Below are 21,666 nucleotides of genomic sequence, written 5' to 3' on the forward strand. Positions count from 1 at the left end.
TTTTATTTATTATTCTGGAATCACCAGCCCCCAAACATCTTCCCATTCAACAAGGGTTTCCAATAAATAGCAAAGGACCCTTAAATCTGTCTTCAGTTTTAGAAGAGACTGATCCAAAGCCTTTACAATAATCATGGGTAGGCATTCATTGAAGGGCTCACTATCAAGTTTATTTACTCAGTTCAAAGATAGGGGGCTGTCCAACAACTCCAGGAAGGAATGCATGTGCTAGGATGATCAAAGTTAAAAGCTAGCACAAGCTACATGGTTGGTCTTGGAGGAGGCTGGCTGGACCCACAGTGCTGCTTAAGTCAGAGTGGAGTGCTAGCATATTGCATTAGCATTATTGTCACCACTCATTTCCCAGATGGGTCCAGTGTACCTTCAAGTCTGTAATGGAGACAGAGATCACTTATCTTTTGTTCAGCAATTATTGGAAATGTCCAAAGCAGATTTCAGCCCTTCTTGCTCCAAATCTAATCTTTAGCTCCTCTGGTGGTTGTTCTACTTTTATGTCTCTGCTTAGGATTTGCCTTTAAATTTTGACTCATAGAGTGTAAAGCCAAAGTTGGTGTTTTTATGTATGCAGGGTACTCATCACTTTCATATTCATGGATGGAGGTTTAAACACAATATATTTCAGGGTCATTTTGACATAGGACGTTCCCCTGTGCTGAGATGTAAGATATAAAATACTCAACGAAATTCCTCATAATGCCACTGCTGGGGAGTTGGATTTTTCTCTCTTGCCTTTTGTTATTGGGTTTGGCTTTTCTCACACAAATTTGGCCTGGAATAATTTTGACTATTAGACAAGGATGGAAGTAAAGTATGTGATATATAAGCTGCCATCAATACGTTTTAGTTCCCTTCCCACTTGTACAGTTTAGTGATGTTTTCATTCTTCTGATCTCAGAAGGCTTAGAATTCTTCCAAATTCATGCACTGAGTTTACAGTGAGATGGAGAGCTAAAGCGAAATAAGTCAATCAGAGAAAGACAATTTCATATGATTTCAGTCATATGTGGAATTTAAGAAGCAAAACAGAGGGTCATAGGGGAAAGGAGGGAAAAATAAAACAAGACAAAATCAGAGAGGGAGACAAAACGAAGAGATTCTTAATCATAGGAAACAAACTGAGGGTGGCTGGAGGGTAGGAGGGTGGGAGGATGGGGTAACTGGGTGATGGGCATTAAAGAGGGCACGTGATGTAATGAGCACTGGGTATAAGACAGATGAGTCACTAAACTTTACCTCTGAAACTAATAATACACTATATAACAATTGCATTTAAATAAATAGGAGAGCTAATATACATCCAGTTCCCACAATTAATAGCTTAACTTTCTCATATTTGCCAATTTGACACCTAGAGTCCCTTAGACTGGGAGCTTCTTGGAGTCAAATGCTATTCCAAACCTATTTCTGTATCCTCATCACCTGGCAAAGTGCTTGGCTCCTAGGTGTGCGTTTAAACAACTATCGAGTTAAGTTGTTTTATTTCTGCATAGCTCTAAGTACCTTAGTAAATAAATGCAGGATGTAGAATAAGATAAAATGTAACTTAAAAAAAAGAATGTAAGAGGGGACATCATCTTAAAGATGAGGAAACAAGTAGGGAGAGGTGATATGACTTGTCCAAGGTCACAGAGTCAGAAATGTAGGGACTGGCTTCAGGTCACACCATCCCAATATGAGGTTCTGCCCACCACAACCTACATTTATAGCTATGGATACTTTTAAGGGTAAAATTTTACTCTTAAAATCATGCTATCCAAAATCCATACGTTGAAATTCTAACCCCCGTACTTTCAAATATGACCAGATTTGGAGATAGAGTCTTTACAGAGAGGCCCAAGTTAAAATCAGATCATTAGGGTGGGCCCTAACCCCCCATGACTTCAATCCTTAAAAATGGGGGAAATTAGGATCTAGAGACCTGCATAGAAGGAAAGTGATGTGAATGGACTTAGGAAGAAGATGGGTATCTTCTTGTCCTATGAGCCAAAAGACACCTGGAACAAATCCTTCCTTCCCAGCCCTCAGAAGGAATGAGCCCTGCCAACACCTTGATCTTGTGTCTCCACAACTGTTAGGCAGTACATTTCTGTTGCTGATGTCACCCAGTCTGTGGTACTTTGATAACGCAGCCCTAGCGAGCTAAAACAGGTTTTGGTATTAGTTTCCTGTGGCCACCATTAAAAAATGCCACAGACTGTATTCATATTATTTCTGTTGTCCTGCTGTGCATGTTATTTCACCAGGTGACAACACAAAGCTAGAAAGCAAGAAGGAGTTGACTAGTGGTGGCATTCAGAAATATAGGTGGAACCTGTGGAAAGTGGACAGGCCAAAGCATGGTCTGAGAATTATTGATAAGGTCTAATCAATCCCATGCCATCCAGCAGAACTTTCTATGGTGAAAAAATGTTCTGGACTTGTACAACCCAAAATGGAAGCTGAGAGCCACATGGGATTGGTAAGCACTCCTGATGTGACAATTGTGGTTGAAGAACTGAATTTTTAATTTTTTATTTATTTATTTTTTAATTTATGATAGTCACAGAGAGAGAGAGAGAGAGGCAGAGACAGAGGCAGAGGGAGAAGCAGGCTCCATTCACCAGGAGCCTGATGTGGGATTCGATCCCGGGTCTCCAGGATCGCGCCCTGGGCCAAAGGCAGGCGCCAAACCGCTGCGCCACCCAGGGATCCCTGAATTTTTAATTTTATTTAATTTTAATTACTATATAGTTACATGTAGCCAGTGGCTTTTGTACCAGACAGTGCAGAAAATATACATTTACCTGAAGGTCTTCATTCTATCTGTTGTTTTGAAACCTTTCCCGCTGACTCCTTAAGTTCGAAATGCGTTCTATCCAAAATTTGAGTTATTTCCAAATAAATTCATCTTCAGAGATTAGTTTTAGATATCAATGGACACATACTGCTATCCAAACAATTTTTAAGAGCTGGAATCATGGAGCAAAACTATATGTTTTGAAACAAGCCAGGAAAGGTTATCAGCCTAAGAAGCATACCAGGGAGTGAAAAACAATTAGTTGAATCACGTTATTTTAATCCCGTGTCTGGGTGTTCTAAGCAAACTCATCTCCTGCTATTTAAAGAAAGTTGCCAACATTTGCCCTCCTGTCCTTTGAGGAAATGTGCCATATATGCTTTCATTTCATCCTGTTTAGACAGTTGTTTTAATGCCCTTTTCTGATGTTATCCCTGAACACACAATTAGCAGGTTTCTACTAAGATGCCAGCTGCAGTAAGAATTGTCTGTCACTTGTATGTTGCTTCAGCCCTGGCTCACTTATACTGCTTGGCAATCACAGTCTATAATAACTTTAAGCTGTTCTGTCCAAACAATAAACTCTATGGAATTTTAGTGCAACCATTATTTTCTTTTTAGGGCAAGTTTACCTCTTCTGTTCTTAGTTTCTGCCAAGCCTGCCGTGCCACTCTTAATAGGCTATGAAAGTTTTATGGGTTTTTGACCATTTTGCCTCTTTCAGTGTATCCTGATGCCAAAGATATCAGAGATATATTCCTATTTCCTTCAGCCAACGGCTTGTCTTTGCCGGCTGCTTTATTAAATGGGTGTATAATGCTGGGAAGGAGCCCTGAGATTTTCTGGCAAGATAAAATGGACTATACATTGAGGCTGTTGTTTCAGATTCCAGCCATTGGCCTCTCAACTTTGGCAACCAGATCAGAATGTGTCCTTTGGGCATGGCACCATAATAAGTCCAGCACATGGCCCCTTCCTTCTCAGGGTCAAATGAACAATAGTGGAGCTTAATGAAGATTTTGGAAGAACTGTTGACTCCCCGATGCCATGTTAAAGTCGTATACTTAAAAAACAATTCATGTAATACACAATTTTACAAAATATTAAATACAGGAATGTGCCATGAAGATACTAATGTATATATCCTTTGATCTTAGCAATTCCATTTTCATGTATCAGAAAAATATTTACATATGTGCCCAAATGAGTCACATTAAAGAAAGACGATGCCAGCATTTGAGATTTGCAAGAGTTAAGAGCATCTAAATGTTCAGTTGTAATGGGATTGATTAAATTAACTCTGGGACATCCCTGTAATGGAAAAATATTTGAAAAGTTGCACAGATTTATTTATACGTGCTGATAATAAATGATATTTCAGATTAATTAAGGGAGGGGAAACAAGGTGTAGAACAGTGGATGTAGTTTGCTTCTATTTGTGTTTTCACAAAGCTTATTTATACTAAGAAAAACTCACATACCCACACATGTGCTTGTGTACACACAAAAAATTTTTGGAAGAAGACCCAAGAGTCTGTAAACAGTGGTTTTTTGGAGGGGATAGATTTGTTTTATTTTGTATTCCATTTGTACTGATTATTTTTTGAAATCAAGGGCATGTTTTAATTTTTCTAGTAAAAAAATTAATGAATAAAAAGACAGTAAGAGGGGTCCTGGGTAGCTCAGTTAAGGGTCTCCCTTTGGCTCAGGCTATGATGCCAGGGTCCTGAGAATGAGCCCCACGTTGGGCTCCCTGCTCCATGGGGAGTCCATTTCTCCCTCTCCCTCTGTCTGCCACTCTCCATGCTTGTGCTCTATGTCAAATAAATAAATAAAATCTTAAAAAAAAAAAAAAGACAGTAAGAATCATCTATAAGCCCACTGTTCAGAAAATGCTTTATTAGTCTGGCATATATTCTGCTCGACTTTCCTTTTGCTCCTATATGGCCTATGTTACCTAATGTAGTACAGCTATTTTGTGATTCATTTTTTTTCCCAAATCAAAATCTCTCATCTTAATAAATATACTTTTTTTGTTTTAATAAGCTTTGTTGACAATAAAATGCAAAGACAATAAAATATACCCGTTCCAAGTACCTATTGTTTTCACAAATATGGATGGGTGTGTACGACATCTTTTCTAATAGCTGCATAGAACTGCTTCTTACTACAGTGTTTTCTGTCTTCATGGTCATAGCAACTGGTTCAGAGATAGGTCCATGAACCAAGTCAGCCCAAATTGAGCCATTCCTGGAATTTCTGGTGGAAATACCATAATTAATTGCCAATTCCACACAGATGGATGTTTAGGATGTTTCAGATTTTGAACTGTCATAACTAGTACTGAGATAAATGAGCATTTTTTGTAGCCAAGTAACTACACACATCCTTAATTACAGTACTTTCTTGGTATAAGTACCTAGACGTAGAAATCTTGGGTAGAAGGATATAAATGACGTATTGCTACGTTTATCTCTATAAAGAGTATGATGATTTATAGTCCTTCACTCTTCACCTCTCTCTTTTTGTTCAGCTCTACCTCTTGGTCTTTGCAACCTTGCCAAGTGCCACCAGATACGCATTTGTGCACAGCTTACCGGCTGCCCAAGCAGATGCAGGAGGGTGGAATGCATTTGAAGAGACTGTGACTGCCCAGAAGGAAGGTTTGTTCTACAACTCCCACTGCTGGGCTGACACAGTCCTTTCCCCTGTTTGCAGGTCGCTTCCCCCATTTGCAGGGCAGGGCCTTTCTTCTCTCTTAGGTGGCTGTCACTGCCTCATTCATGTCCCCCTGTTTGGTCAGGTTACCTCTGTATCCCTCGCACTTCTTCCTGGATTTATTTTCTCCCTAACGCTTACTCGCTACTCCCTTTGACTTCTCCAATAGTTTCCTGTGTTGTTTATTGTCTCCCCATGCTAACATAGAAGCTTCAGATGAGCATGGATTCATGTTCCCTTAACTGTTAACATGTGTACTGAGTGCAGAGTAGGCCTCTGATAATTTATTGAATGAATGAATCATACTTTACAGTACAGAAAGCACTTTTACTCTAAGCACAGCCTTGCGGGCTCTTTCTTTAAGGAAATCATTATATGCCTTCATCAGTGGAAAAATAGGTTATGGCTATTGGGCCAGGGAGCCCATGGAGCGAAGGGGTGAGAGTCAGGAGACCTGAATTCTAATGCAGGGTTGGCCACTAAAGCATGTGTACAGCTTCGGTGGGCATTCTCTGGGTCCTCCTTTATTGTATGAGGGAGCCAGACCAGGTGGTCAGAGGTCTTTCCTGGGTCCACTATTCACGCATCCTAAAGGGAAATCACGACCATTGACACACAGATGCTGTCCATCAGCGGAGGCCAGCCCTACTGCATGGAAATACATGAACTTTAAAACTGGCTCTAAAAATGTCCTTCCTGATGCAAGAAAGTGGGTCACCACCATCATGTTTGCTCATCCCAACAGAAGGTGTCAGAAGGAAATCCTAGCTAAACTGGTGGCAGAAATTCCCTTTTCCGGAATGGGGAATCCCAACTTTCCAGTGCTTTGTCTGAGTGTGTCACCACTTCTTCCATTGGTCAGTATTGTTTTAGTCACAAGAGCTGGAAACCTGACTTTGATTTACATAAAAATGGGAGCTCATTGCCTCACAATCCTAAAAATTTCAGGCAAAGTCTTTAGAACTCTGTCTCTCAGCTCTGCTCCCTCTCTGCTGACAAAATGGATGCCTGTAGCTTCTGACTTATGTATTAGCCTCTCAGATCACCTGAAATCTTTTCCAGGATTTCCCTCAGAAGTTCCAGGGCTGGTTCTGATTGGCCTGATGTGAGTCAGAAGCCCATCCCTCAGAAATCATCTCTAGGGCCAGGGAGATGGAACAGGCAGCCTGGCAAAGCCTGAATCATGCCTCCACCCCTAGGTCATAATACTTAGTCTTATCCAGATAGAAGGGACTGGGAGAGATGGGCAATCTTCCCCAAAACAAAAAGGTGCTCACATGAGAAGGAAGGGGCGTGAACTGGGCAGGAAGAAAGAACAAAAGTTTACTGTTTTTTTGCCAACCCCTCTTCTCTTTCCCTCTACCTCTCCAAACAGCTGTAGGATATGGATTTTAGTTCTCGTGGTGACTATTGTGGTTGTTGAAGCATTGGAACATTTAAAAATCCATTTGATTGTCAACTACTGTGGGAGGGAAGGGAATCCCCTCACTCCCCACAAGGTCCCTGGAGATACCCAGGGCTGTCCAAACACCACAGCTAGTTGTCACTGCTTTAGAGGAACAGCCAGAAATTCTTGTCTCAGAGCTGCCCGAGCTTGCTGGAAATGCAGCAGGATGCGATGGATAGAAATGTGTTAGAGATTGGAGGGGTCACACTGCTGATGGCCCTCATGTGCAGGCCTAAGGAATGATGCTCAGCAGATCCTGCCAGCATTCTGGGAGCTGGAAGGCTTACCAGTTATAATCTGGAATTTTTAGAAGAGCCAGTTATTCAGGGCCTAAAGATTTGAAAGGAAGACATTTCCTGTGTCCTTGTTTCCCCCCTCAGAGGACACAAAAAGACCAGTTTCATACTAACTCATCTCTTCTCCCCATGCCCCACCCCCAACAGAATCCAAAGACAACTCTAGTGTTTTTAAAAAACACTGTGTAGAGAAGGGATTGATGGTAGAAGAGTGAAGTAGTCCCAGAAATCCCAGTTGACTGAGCCTTCTCAGTCCCTTTGTCCACAGATGCCCCTGCACACCATGCATGCCTCAGGTCCTGTGTCAGGCACTGGCATGCAGAGATAAAAGACTCCGTCCTTGCCCCCAAGCTGTTCACAGTTTCTGACCGGGGTCTTGATGAACTGAAGCTCAAGAAACTATGGGAATACGGATTAGGGATGGCAAACTACTATAACCCATGGGCCAAATCTAGCTCACCATCTGTTTTAGCCAATCAAGTTTTACTGAAACACAGACTGGCCCATTGGTGTAGACTTTCATGCTCCTCTGGTAGAAATGAGTCATGGTACGTAAAATATTTACTATCTAGATCTAAAGATAGGATCCTCTAAAGAGAGGATCTGCCAACGCTCAATGCAGACCCTAAATATGAGGGTGCTGGTGGGATCTGCGGGAGTGGGGAGGGCAGCCCAGTGGAGGCCATACGAGAGCTCAGACACAAGGGATACATCTGAGTTAGCCAGAAGAGGCAGAGAAGTCAGGGGAGTTCAAGGTAAAGGGACTCCTTTTGCCAAGAGAAAGAGATAAGAAAGAGCACAGTTAGTCCTGGCACGGTGGGGTATGCAGAACTAACTGCAGAAATGGCCCGACTAGGAATGCCTGCTGTGGAATGCCTTGTTCCCAATATTCCGAAGTCAAGGGGAGCCTTGAAAGTTTTAAGCAGGGGAGGGGATGATCAGGTTTGTTTTGGGGGGAAGTTCACTGGGCAGTAGTGTCATGAGTGGGTTGAAATAGGAGTGCTTCCTTTCCCTTCCATTCTCTCCCTGTCTACCTCTCAAAATAGTTAGCATCCTGGGAGTGAGCCAGTATAAATGTCCGAAACTATCTAGCTTTGCCCTGTGGCCTTGGGATACTCATAGCCCCACTGCGTGTGATGACCTGGTCCTTTTCCACTCAGGGCTGCCTTCTCCTTCACAATACTGTGGGAAGAGGGGAGGGAAGGGGCCATTTCTCCCCTTGGCACTTACAGTTCCGTCAACCTCCAGACAGAAATTTGAGTGGCAGTAATTGGATCAACAGTTTAATTTAATAGTAACAGAAGAACCAGACCTAGCCCAAAGAGTGTCATTGCCCTTTTCTCAAAGTGACTTTCCCTCCTATGCATTATGTGCTGTAGCAAGGCCACCAGGGATGCCAAGAAATACAGCGGATTGATTTTTATCTGGCAGTAGGTCAGACTGTAAAAGACGGTTTTAATAGTCATGCTATCAAGGGTACATGGGAAAGGAGACAGATCCGCAGTGGGGTGAGAGGCAAGCAGAGGGAGGCAGAAGGGAAAAAAAGTTGTATTTCCTACTCATTCCTGAAAGTGAGGCATACCTTTACAAAAGAATTAATAGCAGGGGCACCTGGGTGGCTCAGGTCATGATCCTGGGGTCCTGGGATCATGTGCTGCATCAGGCTCCTCTGGGGAGCCTGCTTCCCCCTCTGCCTATGTCTCTGCCTCTCTCTTTTTCTTTTTTTTTGTCTCTGCCTCTGTGTGTTTCTCATGAATAAATAAATAAAATATAAAAAAAAGAATTAGTAGCAATCTCCTAGTTTCAAGATGGAGTTGAATAAATCTTTAATGTATTTTGGGCTTTCCTTCTTATTAAAAAGAACAAAACATCCTTGCTGGAAGCGTATTTCTGGTCCCTTCGCTTCTAAAGTTACAAAATTTAAATTTTGCTAGAAGATTTCCGGACTTAACGTTCATCAAAATGTCTTCTCTGATACTTTTAAAATCCTCCCTCCCAGACAGAGACCTCAGAAACCTGAGCTGCTAATTCCGGGCAGGCCTTTGCGGCAAAGCCTGGTACAGACAGGTAGGAGGCACCTTCCTGACTCTCCTCCTTCCCCTCATCATTCCGAGCCAGGCCTTCCATCCTGCTATCTGTTCTGATAGAGTCCTGTCAAGCATTTGGTGATAAGTGAGCTCTGAGCCAATATGAACTGGAACCCTCTCCTGAAGACAGAAAGTGGTCCAGGTTCCAAGACGTGGCACTCAGAGGAGATGGACTCCGAGCCGGCTGCGTACCTGGCTGACACTTGTTATTCACAGCCTGTTAGTAGTGGCTCTCCCAGAAGCTGAGGCGGGGGAGGCAGGGCTCAGTATATGCTCAGAGCTGGCGAGCAGTGGCAGAAATAAGCACACGCAGCAGATCAGCCCAAGTCCTTCAGAGAGGACTCTCTCCCACATCCCCTAGCAGCTCGGGCCTCCCCATTTCGGATTCACTTAATAAACTTGCATTTCCTGCGCTGTTTTATTCACTAAGCAGCTGGAAGGGTGGGGAAGCAATTCAAGTGGGAATGAAATGGTCCAGAGAAAATTTGTGCCTACGTGAGCCAATTTCAGCCCTTGATTGAGACTTGCTTTCTGTTCCCCTTTCCCTCTACCTTCTTTCTAATAATGTTCCTCTGTCCTCTGTGCTACATGAGATTTGGGGGTGTCTCTAAGGAGAGGTCCAGCCAGCACTGTGTTATTTGTTATGGAGTGAAATAATGGCTTCCTTGTTGAAAAGAATTAGGAATCCAGTATCTGAAGTGGGATGTGCAGAAGGGCAACTTCCGATCCCCTTGTGCATGACCTCAGTGAACACAGGGCAATGATTGCCCCTCTCTGAGCCCAGTTTTCATCCCCTGTGGCATTGGCATGGTAAGGGTGGTGGTCTTGACCTTATTGTGTCACTGAGAGGATTCAATCAGATAAGGTATAGGTGGGGTCCAGCCCTGTGCCCGTGTGTTATAATTCCGTAAATACCTGTGTACAACAATACTTGATATAAGGTGGACATGTCTACAGACCATGGGCACTGTTCCTGCCACCAGTGTTGCCAAATTGCTCCATCCATCCCTCCATCAACGGTTTGTGGACCACTTCTCATATATAAGCCATGGTGAATGACAGCATATCAGGAGGCAAACAAGGATAGGTCATAGGGGGAGGATGGAAAAGAAAGGAAGGGAGAAGTAAACTATGAACAAATGTTAATTCAGTGAGCATTTATTAAACTCATACCCTACTCTGGGCACAAGGGTAGTGTGTAAAAAGTCAAGGAAGATACAATCACAAGAATAGAACTCTTACAATCAGGAAGGATACTAGCATGTAGGAGGGACACTGGGTATACAAAGAAAAGCCAGAAAAAGAAGAAGAAAGAGCATATGAAAATTCAGGTATATAAATTACATACAGTCAGACATCAGGCCTTGCTTTTAAAATGTCCTGCCTCGTATGTTCTCTCTGTCCTCTAGGCCTGGTGAAATACCACCCAATATCCACCTCCAAGGCCACATCCTCCCAGAAGTCTCTTGGTATCACAGAAGGGGGATGGAAGGGATCTTTCTCTCTTTCCCTCCCAAGTGTTAATACCATGTCTGTATAGGATTCCTATGGCCTGTACTATAAACTGCTTTGATTATTTGGATCAACTGTCGATGTTGATCAGCTTTCACTTGCAGCTTGTCTGTGTGGACTCAGTGCTTCCTGAGCGATGGCAGCCGCACAGTTGAACCAAGGAATCTCAGATGGCATTCGCCTACCCAAACAACCCTGTGCTTACAAACACAGCTGTATATAAATGATGAAATCAAGAACTATTTACCTTTTCTTCCCAACACATTGCTGCTACATGATTTTGACGGAGACCAAACAAGGAGACTCCAACGTGACACCAGGAGGTGCAGCTGTGTTTCTCAACGCCGCAGAGGGTTTGAATAATTCAGTTTACATTAAATACTCTCAGTATTAACAAGGTGCAGAATAAAGTGTTTACTGATGAAGTGTAAGCCTTCAGATAGGACGGCCTCAGTAGCTTACATTTTGTGTTGGCAAAGCAAGCAGTCACAAGCCAACACCCTTGGGGAGCCTGGAGTCAGTTTATCTTTCTAAGAAACCAGGTACAACCAGGCATCTGAAACTGTTCAAATGCAGTCCAGAAACAGGCCAAGTGTTTGGCTTCTGCCAGAGGGACCAGAATCCCAGCTCTCAATATGCAAACACTAAGGATGTTTGTTTTCATCTTCTTTACCAGGAAGATAAATGTAGTTTACTTTTTCAAGAGGATCATTTGAGGCCATTTATCTCCTTTGACTTCAAATAGAAGCTACAGAGAGGGTCCAAGGGTGTTTAAAAACTGGATCCATTTTGTGCGTTAGCAGGCTTAAGGCCATGTGCTAATGTTGTGAGGCACTAATGGGAATTCCCTGGTTCTAGTCTAGGAGCCAAGCTGGGTCACCGGAGGCTGGCCACATCGTGTTTGATGGGAAAAGATCACCTCAGTGGATTTACTTCTGTGTCCAGAAAAGTGCATTTTGTTTTGATCTTCCTTGAACTTTCCCCTTGTAGACTTGGGTAGACTTGTAGACTTGGGTAGACCATTAACTAATTTAGAGACAGCTAAAAAACCATATAGGCTGTGTAATTTTCACTTCTCCCGGGTCTTTATTTTGCTTTTGTTTTTGCTTTTCCTTTTGATTTAGCAAGATAAAGACAAAGTTCTAGAATTTATGCCTGGACTCTTAAGCTACCCTGGTGGCGTTTAGATATAACTGAAAATTGCTATAAATCCTTGTTAATCTTCTTGCTGGTGAATTGCTAGAAAATGCTGGAATACTTTATTTTGGCCTGGCCCCAGCTCCATTTAAAATGCCAGACACAGCAGGGCTGAATTTGTTCATGTTCATTTGAGGACAGGGAAGCAGAGGAAGTTGTGTAAGGGTTTGGAAATGGATGCAGGGAGAGTGTGGGACAAGAGAGAGGGACACAACAAATCTCTAACAAAAGGGAATTTATTTGTTCTACCGAATATGCCTTTCAGGAAAAGGCCATTTCTAACCTATAGCAAGCAATAGCTGAGAGGTGACTGTAGACAGGGAATTACTTTGCATTTCTAATTCACTGAATTTGGAGCATCTGATCTTACTGTTCAATTCAGCAAGGCAAAGAAACCTACCTATCCAAAGTGAAGATAATTGAAGGGGAAAAAATAGGATGGAGATGATACAAAAACTGTAATCAAAGGAGAGTGATGGGATGTAGGAGAATGAAATTGGACCCTCATCTCAGTCCGTACACAAGATTCAACTCAAAATGGATTAGAAACTTAAATGTAAGACTTGAAACCATAAAACTATTAGAAGGAAACATAGGCGGTAAGCCCCCTGACAATGCTCTGGGCAATGGCTTTTTGGACATGACCACAAAAATACAGGCAACCAAAGAAATAACAGACAAAGGGACTGCATCAAACTAAAAGCTTCTGTACAGCAAAGGATCCAATGACCAGAGCATGGAGACCTCCTATGGAGTGGAGAACATAGCTGCAAAACATACATAGGATAGGAGGTCAATATCCAAAATATATAACAACTAAACAAAAAGAAAATAAATTACTCAATCAAAAAAAAATGGGCAGAGGGCCTAAATAGACATTTCTCAAAAGGAGGCATGCAAATAATCGACAGATATACAAGAAGGTGCTCAACATCACTAACCATCAGGGAAATGCACATCAAAACCACAGTAAGATATCACCTCACATGTGTTAGAATGGCTATCACCAAAAAGACAAAAATAACAAGTGTTGGCAAGGATTCAGGGAAAAGGAAACCCTTGTGCATTGCTTGTGGGAATGCAAATTGGTGTAGCTGCTGTAGAAAACTATGGAAATATCTAAAAAAAAATTCAATATAAGACTACTATATTATCCAGAAATCTCACTTCTGTGTATATATAAGGGAAATGAAATCAGGATCTCAAAGAGTTATCTAGACTCTTATGTGCATTATAGCATTATTCACAATAGCCAGAATCGGAAGAGAATCCAGGTATCTATTGATGGATGAAGAAGTGGATGAAGAAGATGAGGTATATATACATACAACGGAATGTTATTCAGCCACAAGAGAGAAGGAAAAGCTACCATTTCTAGCAATATGGGTAGACATTGAAGACATCATGCTAAGTGAAATAAGATAGTGAAGGACAAATATTATAGGCTTTCTCTTACATGTGGAATCTTAAAAAAATGGTCAAACACGGCAGCAGAGAGTAGAAGAGTGGTTATTAGGTGCTGGAAGGTGCAAATGGGAGATGTTGGCCAAAGGGTATAAATTTGCAGTTATGCAGGATAAGTCTAGAGATCTAATGTACAGGCATGATGACTATACTTGATACTGTATTGAACAATGGAGATATGCTGAGAGTAGATTTGAGCGCATTCATAACAAAAAATTGTACATATTAGCTTGACTACAGTAATAACTTCACTATGTATATCGATTCATGCTGTATATCTTAAATATATACAATTTTTATTAAAAAATTAAAAAGGGAATGATTTGGGGTATAAAGAAGCTTTAAGTGAAGTTCATGTGTATATGTGTATCTATATGTACGCAGGAATTTTATAAAGGTCTCACTGTGTGACCCCGAGTAGGCCTCTCTGGACTAAAGTTTCTGTGTCTTTAGTAGTGCGAATCCCAGATGGTTGTGAGATTGTAATTATATACTACATGCACCCTTCCTGATATATATACCCCATGTGTCCATCAATAAGTAGCTTTAAACATTATATTTGGCATTTTGAGTGGCAAGTCTGAGTAGAGGGTTATGACTGCTTGGAGGACTACGTTTAGAATGACTGAGAGACTGTGAGTAAACCTGGCACACAAGGGCAATGTGATCGATCACTGAATTCCTCTACTGGCACCAGATGCAGGAGGGTACGTGCCATTTCGAGTCCTGTGAAAAGGTCACAAAATGTCAAGAGACCTGGTATTTCTGTCTCCAATGAGCTGGATAACTCAGGATTATCTTTTATTCCCTCTGGGCCTCCTTTCCCCCACAAAGTAAAACGAACGAATTTTGTGATCTATAAGGTTTGAGTATGAAAATTCTGCTTCTGATCTGGAAAACCTTGTCACCGATTCACAGGTTTGAAATGTTAACAATTTTTCTGAAAACGTGCACTGTTTATATATGAGACATTTTTCTATTGTCTTGTATGGAGGAGTATCTACCATTACCTGAGTGACAAAGTATGTGGGTCCGTGCTGTGTTCCTAATTCTGTCAAAACTTTTCTGGGCCTCAGGTTCATCACCTGCAGGATGGGAGAAAAATTATTTCTGTCCCCTCCTGACTCTGAGATGTGGAACAAATTAATGAGGTCACATTTCCTCAGTGCTTTGAACTTGTCAGAAGGCAGATCTTATGTGACTCTAAAGTAAGAATAGTCATATAAAAATGTGGCCTAGAAATTGCCCTCTTGATACGATGCACATTAATATCCATTTGATGTACTACAGCTTTATTACAGCAGTGTAATGCTTCCAGAAGGAAAAGGAGATTGGTTAAAAAAAAAAAAAAAAAAAAGCCCTAACTGACGTTATCATTTTCTTTTTAAGTTGAGCCTTCCTTTTCCTTAGTGTAGATCTTACAGTGTCCAATGTTAAAAACATGATCAAAGCTGAAAGAAGGTGGGTGCTGAAGTAGTTCACTTGGCAAAAATGGCCTTTATGGGAGTATTTGTACATTCGCTACTTAAAACATCCTTAAGACCAGCTTGCTATTGGAGGCAAAATGAGTTCATGAGTTGAGATACCTTGGTCCCATAAATAGTTATGACAACACATTCTAGTGCCAAGTTCCTTTCCTGTGGACAAAGTTAGAACTTGAAAGATGTCATGTTATTCCCCCAAAGCCAACATTCTGAAAAGTGGCTGAATGAACAATTGGGGAGAAAAGTGCTCGAAAAGTGCTCCAGGTCTCACCTTGGACATACTTGTGGGACAGAGGAGATAAACTAAGATAGGTAAAAAGAATACATTTGCTTCATCCTTGAATCAGTGACTTCAGCATGAAAATAGAGAAAACCAGAATTTGCCACCAGTTGCTCCATCAACTATATCTCTAGGCAGTAATGAGAATAACAGTAATAATCATAACAAGATTTTAGAACAGAACTCTTTCTGTCTCAGATTCGGTTGAGGTATCAATACGACAGATTCAAAATAACTAAATGAGGAAGACAAATCTGCATACGCGGATTTTTAATGAAAATGCCCAATAAACTCATCCATAACTCTTGTGCCTTTTTAAAAAGTAGTAGTAGTTTTAGAAATATATCAGTTTCACATGTACAACATAATAATTTGCTATTTGTATATACTACAAAGTGATCACCACATAAATCCAGTTACCATCCATCATCATACACTGACTCCCTTCACCCTTCTTTCCAACTCCCCAATTCCCTTCCCCTTGGATAGTGACCAATCTGTTAGCTCTATATCTATGAATTTTGTTTTGTTTGGATTACATAAGTAACATCATGTGGTATTTTTCTTTGTCACACTTATTTCACTTAGCATAATACCCTTAAGTTCCGTCCATGTTGTCACAAATGACAAGATTTCTTTCTTTTCTTTTCTTTTTTTTTTTTTAGATTTCTTCTTTCTTAAGGCTGAGTAGTATTCCATTGTGTGTATGTGTATGTGTGTGTGTATACACATACCCATTCATCCCCTTAGACAATTAGGTTGTTTCCATATTGTGGCTATATGTAGATAATGCTGCAATGAATACAGGGGTACATATCTCTTTTCAAATTAGTGTTTTTGTTTCTTCAGATAAATACTGAGAGGTGGAGTAATGGGATCATATGGTAGATCTATTTTTAATTCTTTGAGGAACCTACGTACTGTTTTCTATAGTGGCTGCACTAATTTATATTCCCACCAACAGGGTACAAGGGTTCTCTTTCTCCACATCCTCACCAACACTTGTTATTTCTTTTCTTTTTGATACTAGCCTTTCTGACTGGTGTGGGTTGATATGTGAATGGCAGAGCCAAGATTTAGTTTATGTGGTGCCCAGATGCATGCTGTTTTCATTGTATCCTGGGGGGCTTTTATCTCAGGAATGAAATTTTTGGTACCACATTTGTGTCCAGAGCCCATACACCCCATGATGACAGTGTTCAACAGGTATCTTTGTTGTTAAGGAGCAAACATTCAGTCAGGTTAACTTCAGAGATGGGGGCTGATAGCAAGGGAACACTTTGCCCTAGGTCACCCAGCAGTGGAATTCAAACTTTGGCAGTACCCAACCCCTGTGTGGAATTGCTTCCTGGTAATAAATGTATGGTGGTGGAGCAGTTTACAGTCATTCAAATGACTTCACACATTCCTTAAGTGAGTCTTTGCAACAAGCATGGAGAAATAGGCAAGGAAATCATTGTCCTTATTTTTCAGATGAGTAAACATAGGCTCAGATGCTCCAACTGTAGCACTCAATGAGTATTTGTTAAATGAATAAATGAACGGAAATATCCCATCCCTGATGTGTGTGTATGTGCGTAGTCAGGCATTGATGTATGATTTCATTTTTTGACCAGATTACAAGCCATGCAGCTCCCATATCTGTATCCAATATTAGAAGCATAAAGCCTTGTGAATAATGTATGCCCTATTGGTGTTAGTGGAGAGTTTTCGATATCTTACAACAGAAGAGTGTAAGCAAATATTTTATATTAAGTGGCATCTTGAAGGGACTCACTGCAGTTGAAGTGTTAATCTCCTTCAGGGGATGGGCTCTAGGATATAAAAGACCCTGATCTAAATCCTTTGCTTTTACCCACTCAATCATTTTCCCATGAAGTTAGCAAACGTGGTTTCCCATCTTTCTCTGTCATTTATTGGCCATCTGCCTTTGTGCAAGTTTGTGTTTTTTTGCCTGTTAAATTGGCATAAGGTTACTCTCACACAACTTTACTTTGAGGACTAAATGAGTAAAACTACCTGGTGTCTGGTATGTACTTGATAAATGATAATCATTTTTATTTAAAGTGGCAAGCTGATGGTTTGACTTTGTGAAGTTCATTCTGTTCTTCAGATCACAAAGTACAATGTTTAGTTCACAGGGAGGGAACTAGGTTCTCCTATTCAGACAAAAGGAAGCAAGTTCTGAAATCATGTGAATAAACTGTTTAGAGACTTCTTAGAACCATTTGGGGGCAATAATTGAGAACAGCAGATAGTCTATAGAACAGACCAAATCAATGAATGTCCTGGGGGCACAAAATAATTATGTTTTTCAGTTCCTTATCCAAACCTGGAATTGGTAGCTTTATTTTTAAATTTCCAATCTTGCCCTTTCAACTAGATCATTATTTAAAATGTAGTAGGCATATTACACTAAGAGGATGACATTTCATTTACCCAGGCCTAAATTCAACCATTTTTGCTATTCTCATTTGAAATTGGTGATTGCTTTTGTGGGATGAAAGGATTGGGTGGGTAGGGAATAAGATCAGGGGAAAGATTTTGGAAAAAGTTTTGTCTGGGCATATTGCCTCTCAAATAAACTGAGCTGACTATATAAACTAAATCCCACTAAAGCACGATTTTCCAATTCATCAGCTAATTAATCATGGACACAATGACTGAAGCTAAATGATTTTGCTCCATAGATGTAAGTTACTACTTTGCAAGTGAAAAACAATTTCTTTTAAAACAACTGATTAACACTTCCCTTGGAAATGTCTCAGATATCTTTTCTCTGAACAGAAGGTTCTCCTTTGGGATGCCTGGGTGGCTCAGCAGTTGAGTGTCTGCCTTTGGCTCAGTTCAGGATCCTGGTGTCCTGGGATCAAGTTCCGTATTGGTTTCCCTGCAGGGAGCCTACTTCTTCCTCTTCCTATGTCTCCGCCCCTGTCTCTGTGTCTCTCATGAATAAATAAAATCTGAGAGAGAGATATTCTCCTTTAACCCAAAATTTCTTGATGTCATAAGGTTCTTTGGTCTAAATGATATAAGTAGAAGCCTGTCATTTTTGTTTTATTTTCTCTTTCTTATTGCCCATCGCTCTGGCAGGAATGTTAACAGCATCATTACTAGAGTATATAGGTCTCATTTTGCAGTCCGTTCCTTTTCTGCTCGTTTTCTGTTGAGGCAGTGTGTTCCTTGAGAATGGATCTGCTTCTCTTTATTTTTGTCCAATCCTTCTATCCCTTTACCTAGCACACAGTAGGTAAGCAATAAATGCCCTTTGAAATGGAACTGAATGGCTTAGATATTTCCTGCTGAGAAAGGCCAGTCTTGCCAATTATTGGGTAGCAATAAATTAGGAGAGCGGAAAAGAGAAGGGAGTGGTGTCATTTCACACGGGGTTAATTTGGACATAGAGTAATGCATCTGGGAAATACACTTCCCACTGTTGGAGGTATTTGATTTTCTCTAGCTAGGTAGCCCAATTAGAATCCTCCACGCTAATATTATTTGGTCACAGACCCCCTTTATTTTCTTTAATGTCACATTCTGCTTTGAGTGTTTCATGCCACAAAACACATGGTCAGGGAGCCTGTGACGAATTGAAAGTTCTCCAGATTCTGCTTCTTCAATTTGTTCCATCTTTTCATATTGTTTTCGTGGTCACACGTCTCTGGCATGAACTGAAGCATCCCCCGGTTACGAAACACTTACAGCCCACAGGCTGCAGGGCAGGCATTTGCTTCAAGTCCAAACAAACAGAGATAGAACTTCTCTCTGGGCATTAGTCTTTACAATAATAGCAGCATGTTGCTCTCAGAGTAATCTCAATCTAAACAACCAATATTTAAAAAGATATAAACCTTTTCCATGGGAGCCTGGGAAGTCTGTAGAAGACCTCACATGGCCCTTCTTGAAAGCTTCAGTTCTATACTCCCCTCCGTTTTGGGTCACAAATGCTGTTCCTTTTTGAGAGCTGGCTTGGAAGATCACTTGGATTTGATCCTGCTGGCCTGATACTACATACTTGGCCAGCCGGGACTTCCTGGCTCTGCTGCTGATGCTATACAGCAGGAGCAGAAGTGTCTTGGTGAATCAGATACCCTATGCCTCAGCAATTTACAGCATTCACTGGCAAGAGCTATAGATCTCTAACATGTTATATAGTCTACATACTTGTATATTTCTATCTATTATCCATCTATCATCTGCTACATATCACAAGTCCAGGGGCCATCTTCACCTTTTAGTTTGATTTGCAACTTACGGAACTATGTAGCGCACATGCCATATGATTTTACCCAGCAGCCTGATTGATATCATCCAGCATTCACTGAGCACTTACTATATTCTAGGCACTGTGCTAAGCCCTTTCCATAAATGACCCAGCAATTTTCATAACAACCTTATCCAGGGTCACTGTGTGTCTTTTACACATACGAGAACTGAGGTTCAGAAATGATCTTGAGGACATTAGACTAAGATAACATTATCAGGGAGAAAGTAGAGTCTGCAGTAAGTGAGAATTATTAGTAAATGTGCACTAGCTATGGCTCTCTACTACAGGACATTTCTTCTTAGGGGGGCATATCAGAACCTCCTCTCCTCTCTGTGGACAGGATGATGAAGAAGAAGGGAAGGCTATAAAAGCATAGTTAATATTGTAGCTTAATAGTTGGAAATTAAAAAAACTTAAAATTTTTACAATATAATCAAGGGAAATTCAGCCTTGGTAAATGTTGCTGTGTGATCATGTACAGAAGATAGAGTCTGTATTCTGGGTTTTAGTGACTCTTCATGGTGAGAGTAAGGGAAAGGTAAATATCCCCCAGCCAAGGGCTTGTTTCAGAAATTCTAGGGTTTGCTGTGGGATATTTAGGATTATCAAAGAGGTACATGGGTTATAAAAGATTAAGAAACTCCCATCTGTATCAATCAAATGAAATGGATGTTCACCAAATTTCTATGATTTTAAAGTTATGTCCATCAGGAAAGGCTAGAAGTTGTATTTTTATTCTGGTTTCCATTTTATAGGTTCAATTCTCTGAGGAATGACTCACTGTTTCATTTTCCCCTCTGTACGTTTCTGACTGGGTTAAGCTCGGCATTGCACAGAATGTACACATTCCCCGTGATCACTGTGAAAATCAGACCTTAAAACTAGAGGATTTATAGTCGTAGCAGCAAAACCAGTACTGCAAGGCCAAACAAAGATTAGAAAAGAGGTATTTGGATTAAAAACAGCAATAAAATGCTTCTCTTGTCCTGGACATGGCTACCTGGGAATGTTTTTCCAAAATTTGAGATTAGACCAAGAAAATCATAGCTACCTAGAGTTGGGCCTTTGGGAACTATTTGTGACAAGTGCTGCTTTTAGAGGTAGAAAATCAAGGCTCAGATGGAACTTACCTGAGGATGGAGGGGAGGGGGGTTGGGGGGCTAAGTGGAATTCAAACCAATATACACTCTTTCAGCCTGTCACATCACACTACCTGCCAATATATCAGAGCCCCTTCATTACACTAGTCCTGACCAAGAGACTGAATGTCTTCCTTTTATGCTTGTTGCATTGGGTTTTTAATGGATGATGTTATTTCACAGATGTTTTTTAAACTATGGCCTGAAACTTATATAAGATGCTGGAATGTTTTGCCTGTTTTTGAATGCCCCCAGATCGTCCCTACTTTCTTTTGGGAAATGATAGTATTCAATCAGTACTCTGACCCTTGGCCTGGATGGAACATGTCATGTGACCCACACTAATGCAATTTAAGACCTTCCCTGAGATTTGTTTAAACTTGAAGTCATTCCCCCCTCCCTCTGATCAAAGAAGCAGTAGTGTAGGGGCATCTGGGTGGCTCAGTCAGTTATTCACTCAACTTTTGATTTCAGCTCAGGTCATGATCTCAGGGTCATGGAATTGAGCCTCACATTGGGCTCTGTCAGCATGGAGTCTGCTTGTCCCTCTCCATCTGCTCCTCCCCTCAATCTCTAAAATAGATAAAATCTTGAAAAACAAAACAAAACAAAAACCAGGGGCACCTGGGTGACTCCGTGGCTGAGTGTCTGCCTTTGGTTCAGGTTGTGATCCTGGGGTCCTGGGTCCTGGGATCCACTCTTGCAGCAGGCTCCCCAAAGGGAGCCTGCTTCTCCTTCTGCCTATGTCTCTGCCTCTCTGTCTCATGAGTAAATAAATAAAATCTTAAAAAACAAAACAAAACAAAAAAAGAAAAAAGACCAGTAGTATAAGAGCAGTGGGCTGCTAGATAGCATGAACTCCACTTTGTGGAAAAGCACACTGGCAAAAACCAGAATGAAGCCAACCTTCAGTCCTCAAGTGTCTAAGTTCAAATGCTTTGCTCTGCCCCTTCTTCCATGACCCTAGGGCACTTACAT

At 41.1% G+C, this 21,666-nt stretch overlaps 1 long non-coding RNA gene across 25 annotated transcripts in view; it reads left to right on the top strand.

Annotated features, from left to right (window-relative positions):
- Positions 1-21,666, top strand: part of LOC121494882 — a 364,318-nt gene that overhangs the window by 65,187 nt on the left and 277,465 nt on the right. Inside the window, exon 2 of one of the 25 annotated variants that reach the window (XR_005988905.1) lies at positions 5,331-5,460. The exons of the other annotated variants lie outside the window; for them this stretch is intronic. This is a non-coding gene — a long non-coding RNA (uncharacterized LOC121494882). The remainder of the gene's footprint in view (positions 1-5,330; positions 5,461-21,666) is intronic. 25 annotated transcript variants of the gene reach the window in all.

This window comes from Vulpes lagopus, chromosome 7 (assembly GCF_018345385.1).
Source record: "Vulpes lagopus strain Blue_001 chromosome 7, ASM1834538v1, whole genome shotgun sequence".
Lineage (NCBI taxonomy): Eukaryota > Metazoa > Chordata > Mammalia > Carnivora > Canidae > Vulpes > Vulpes lagopus.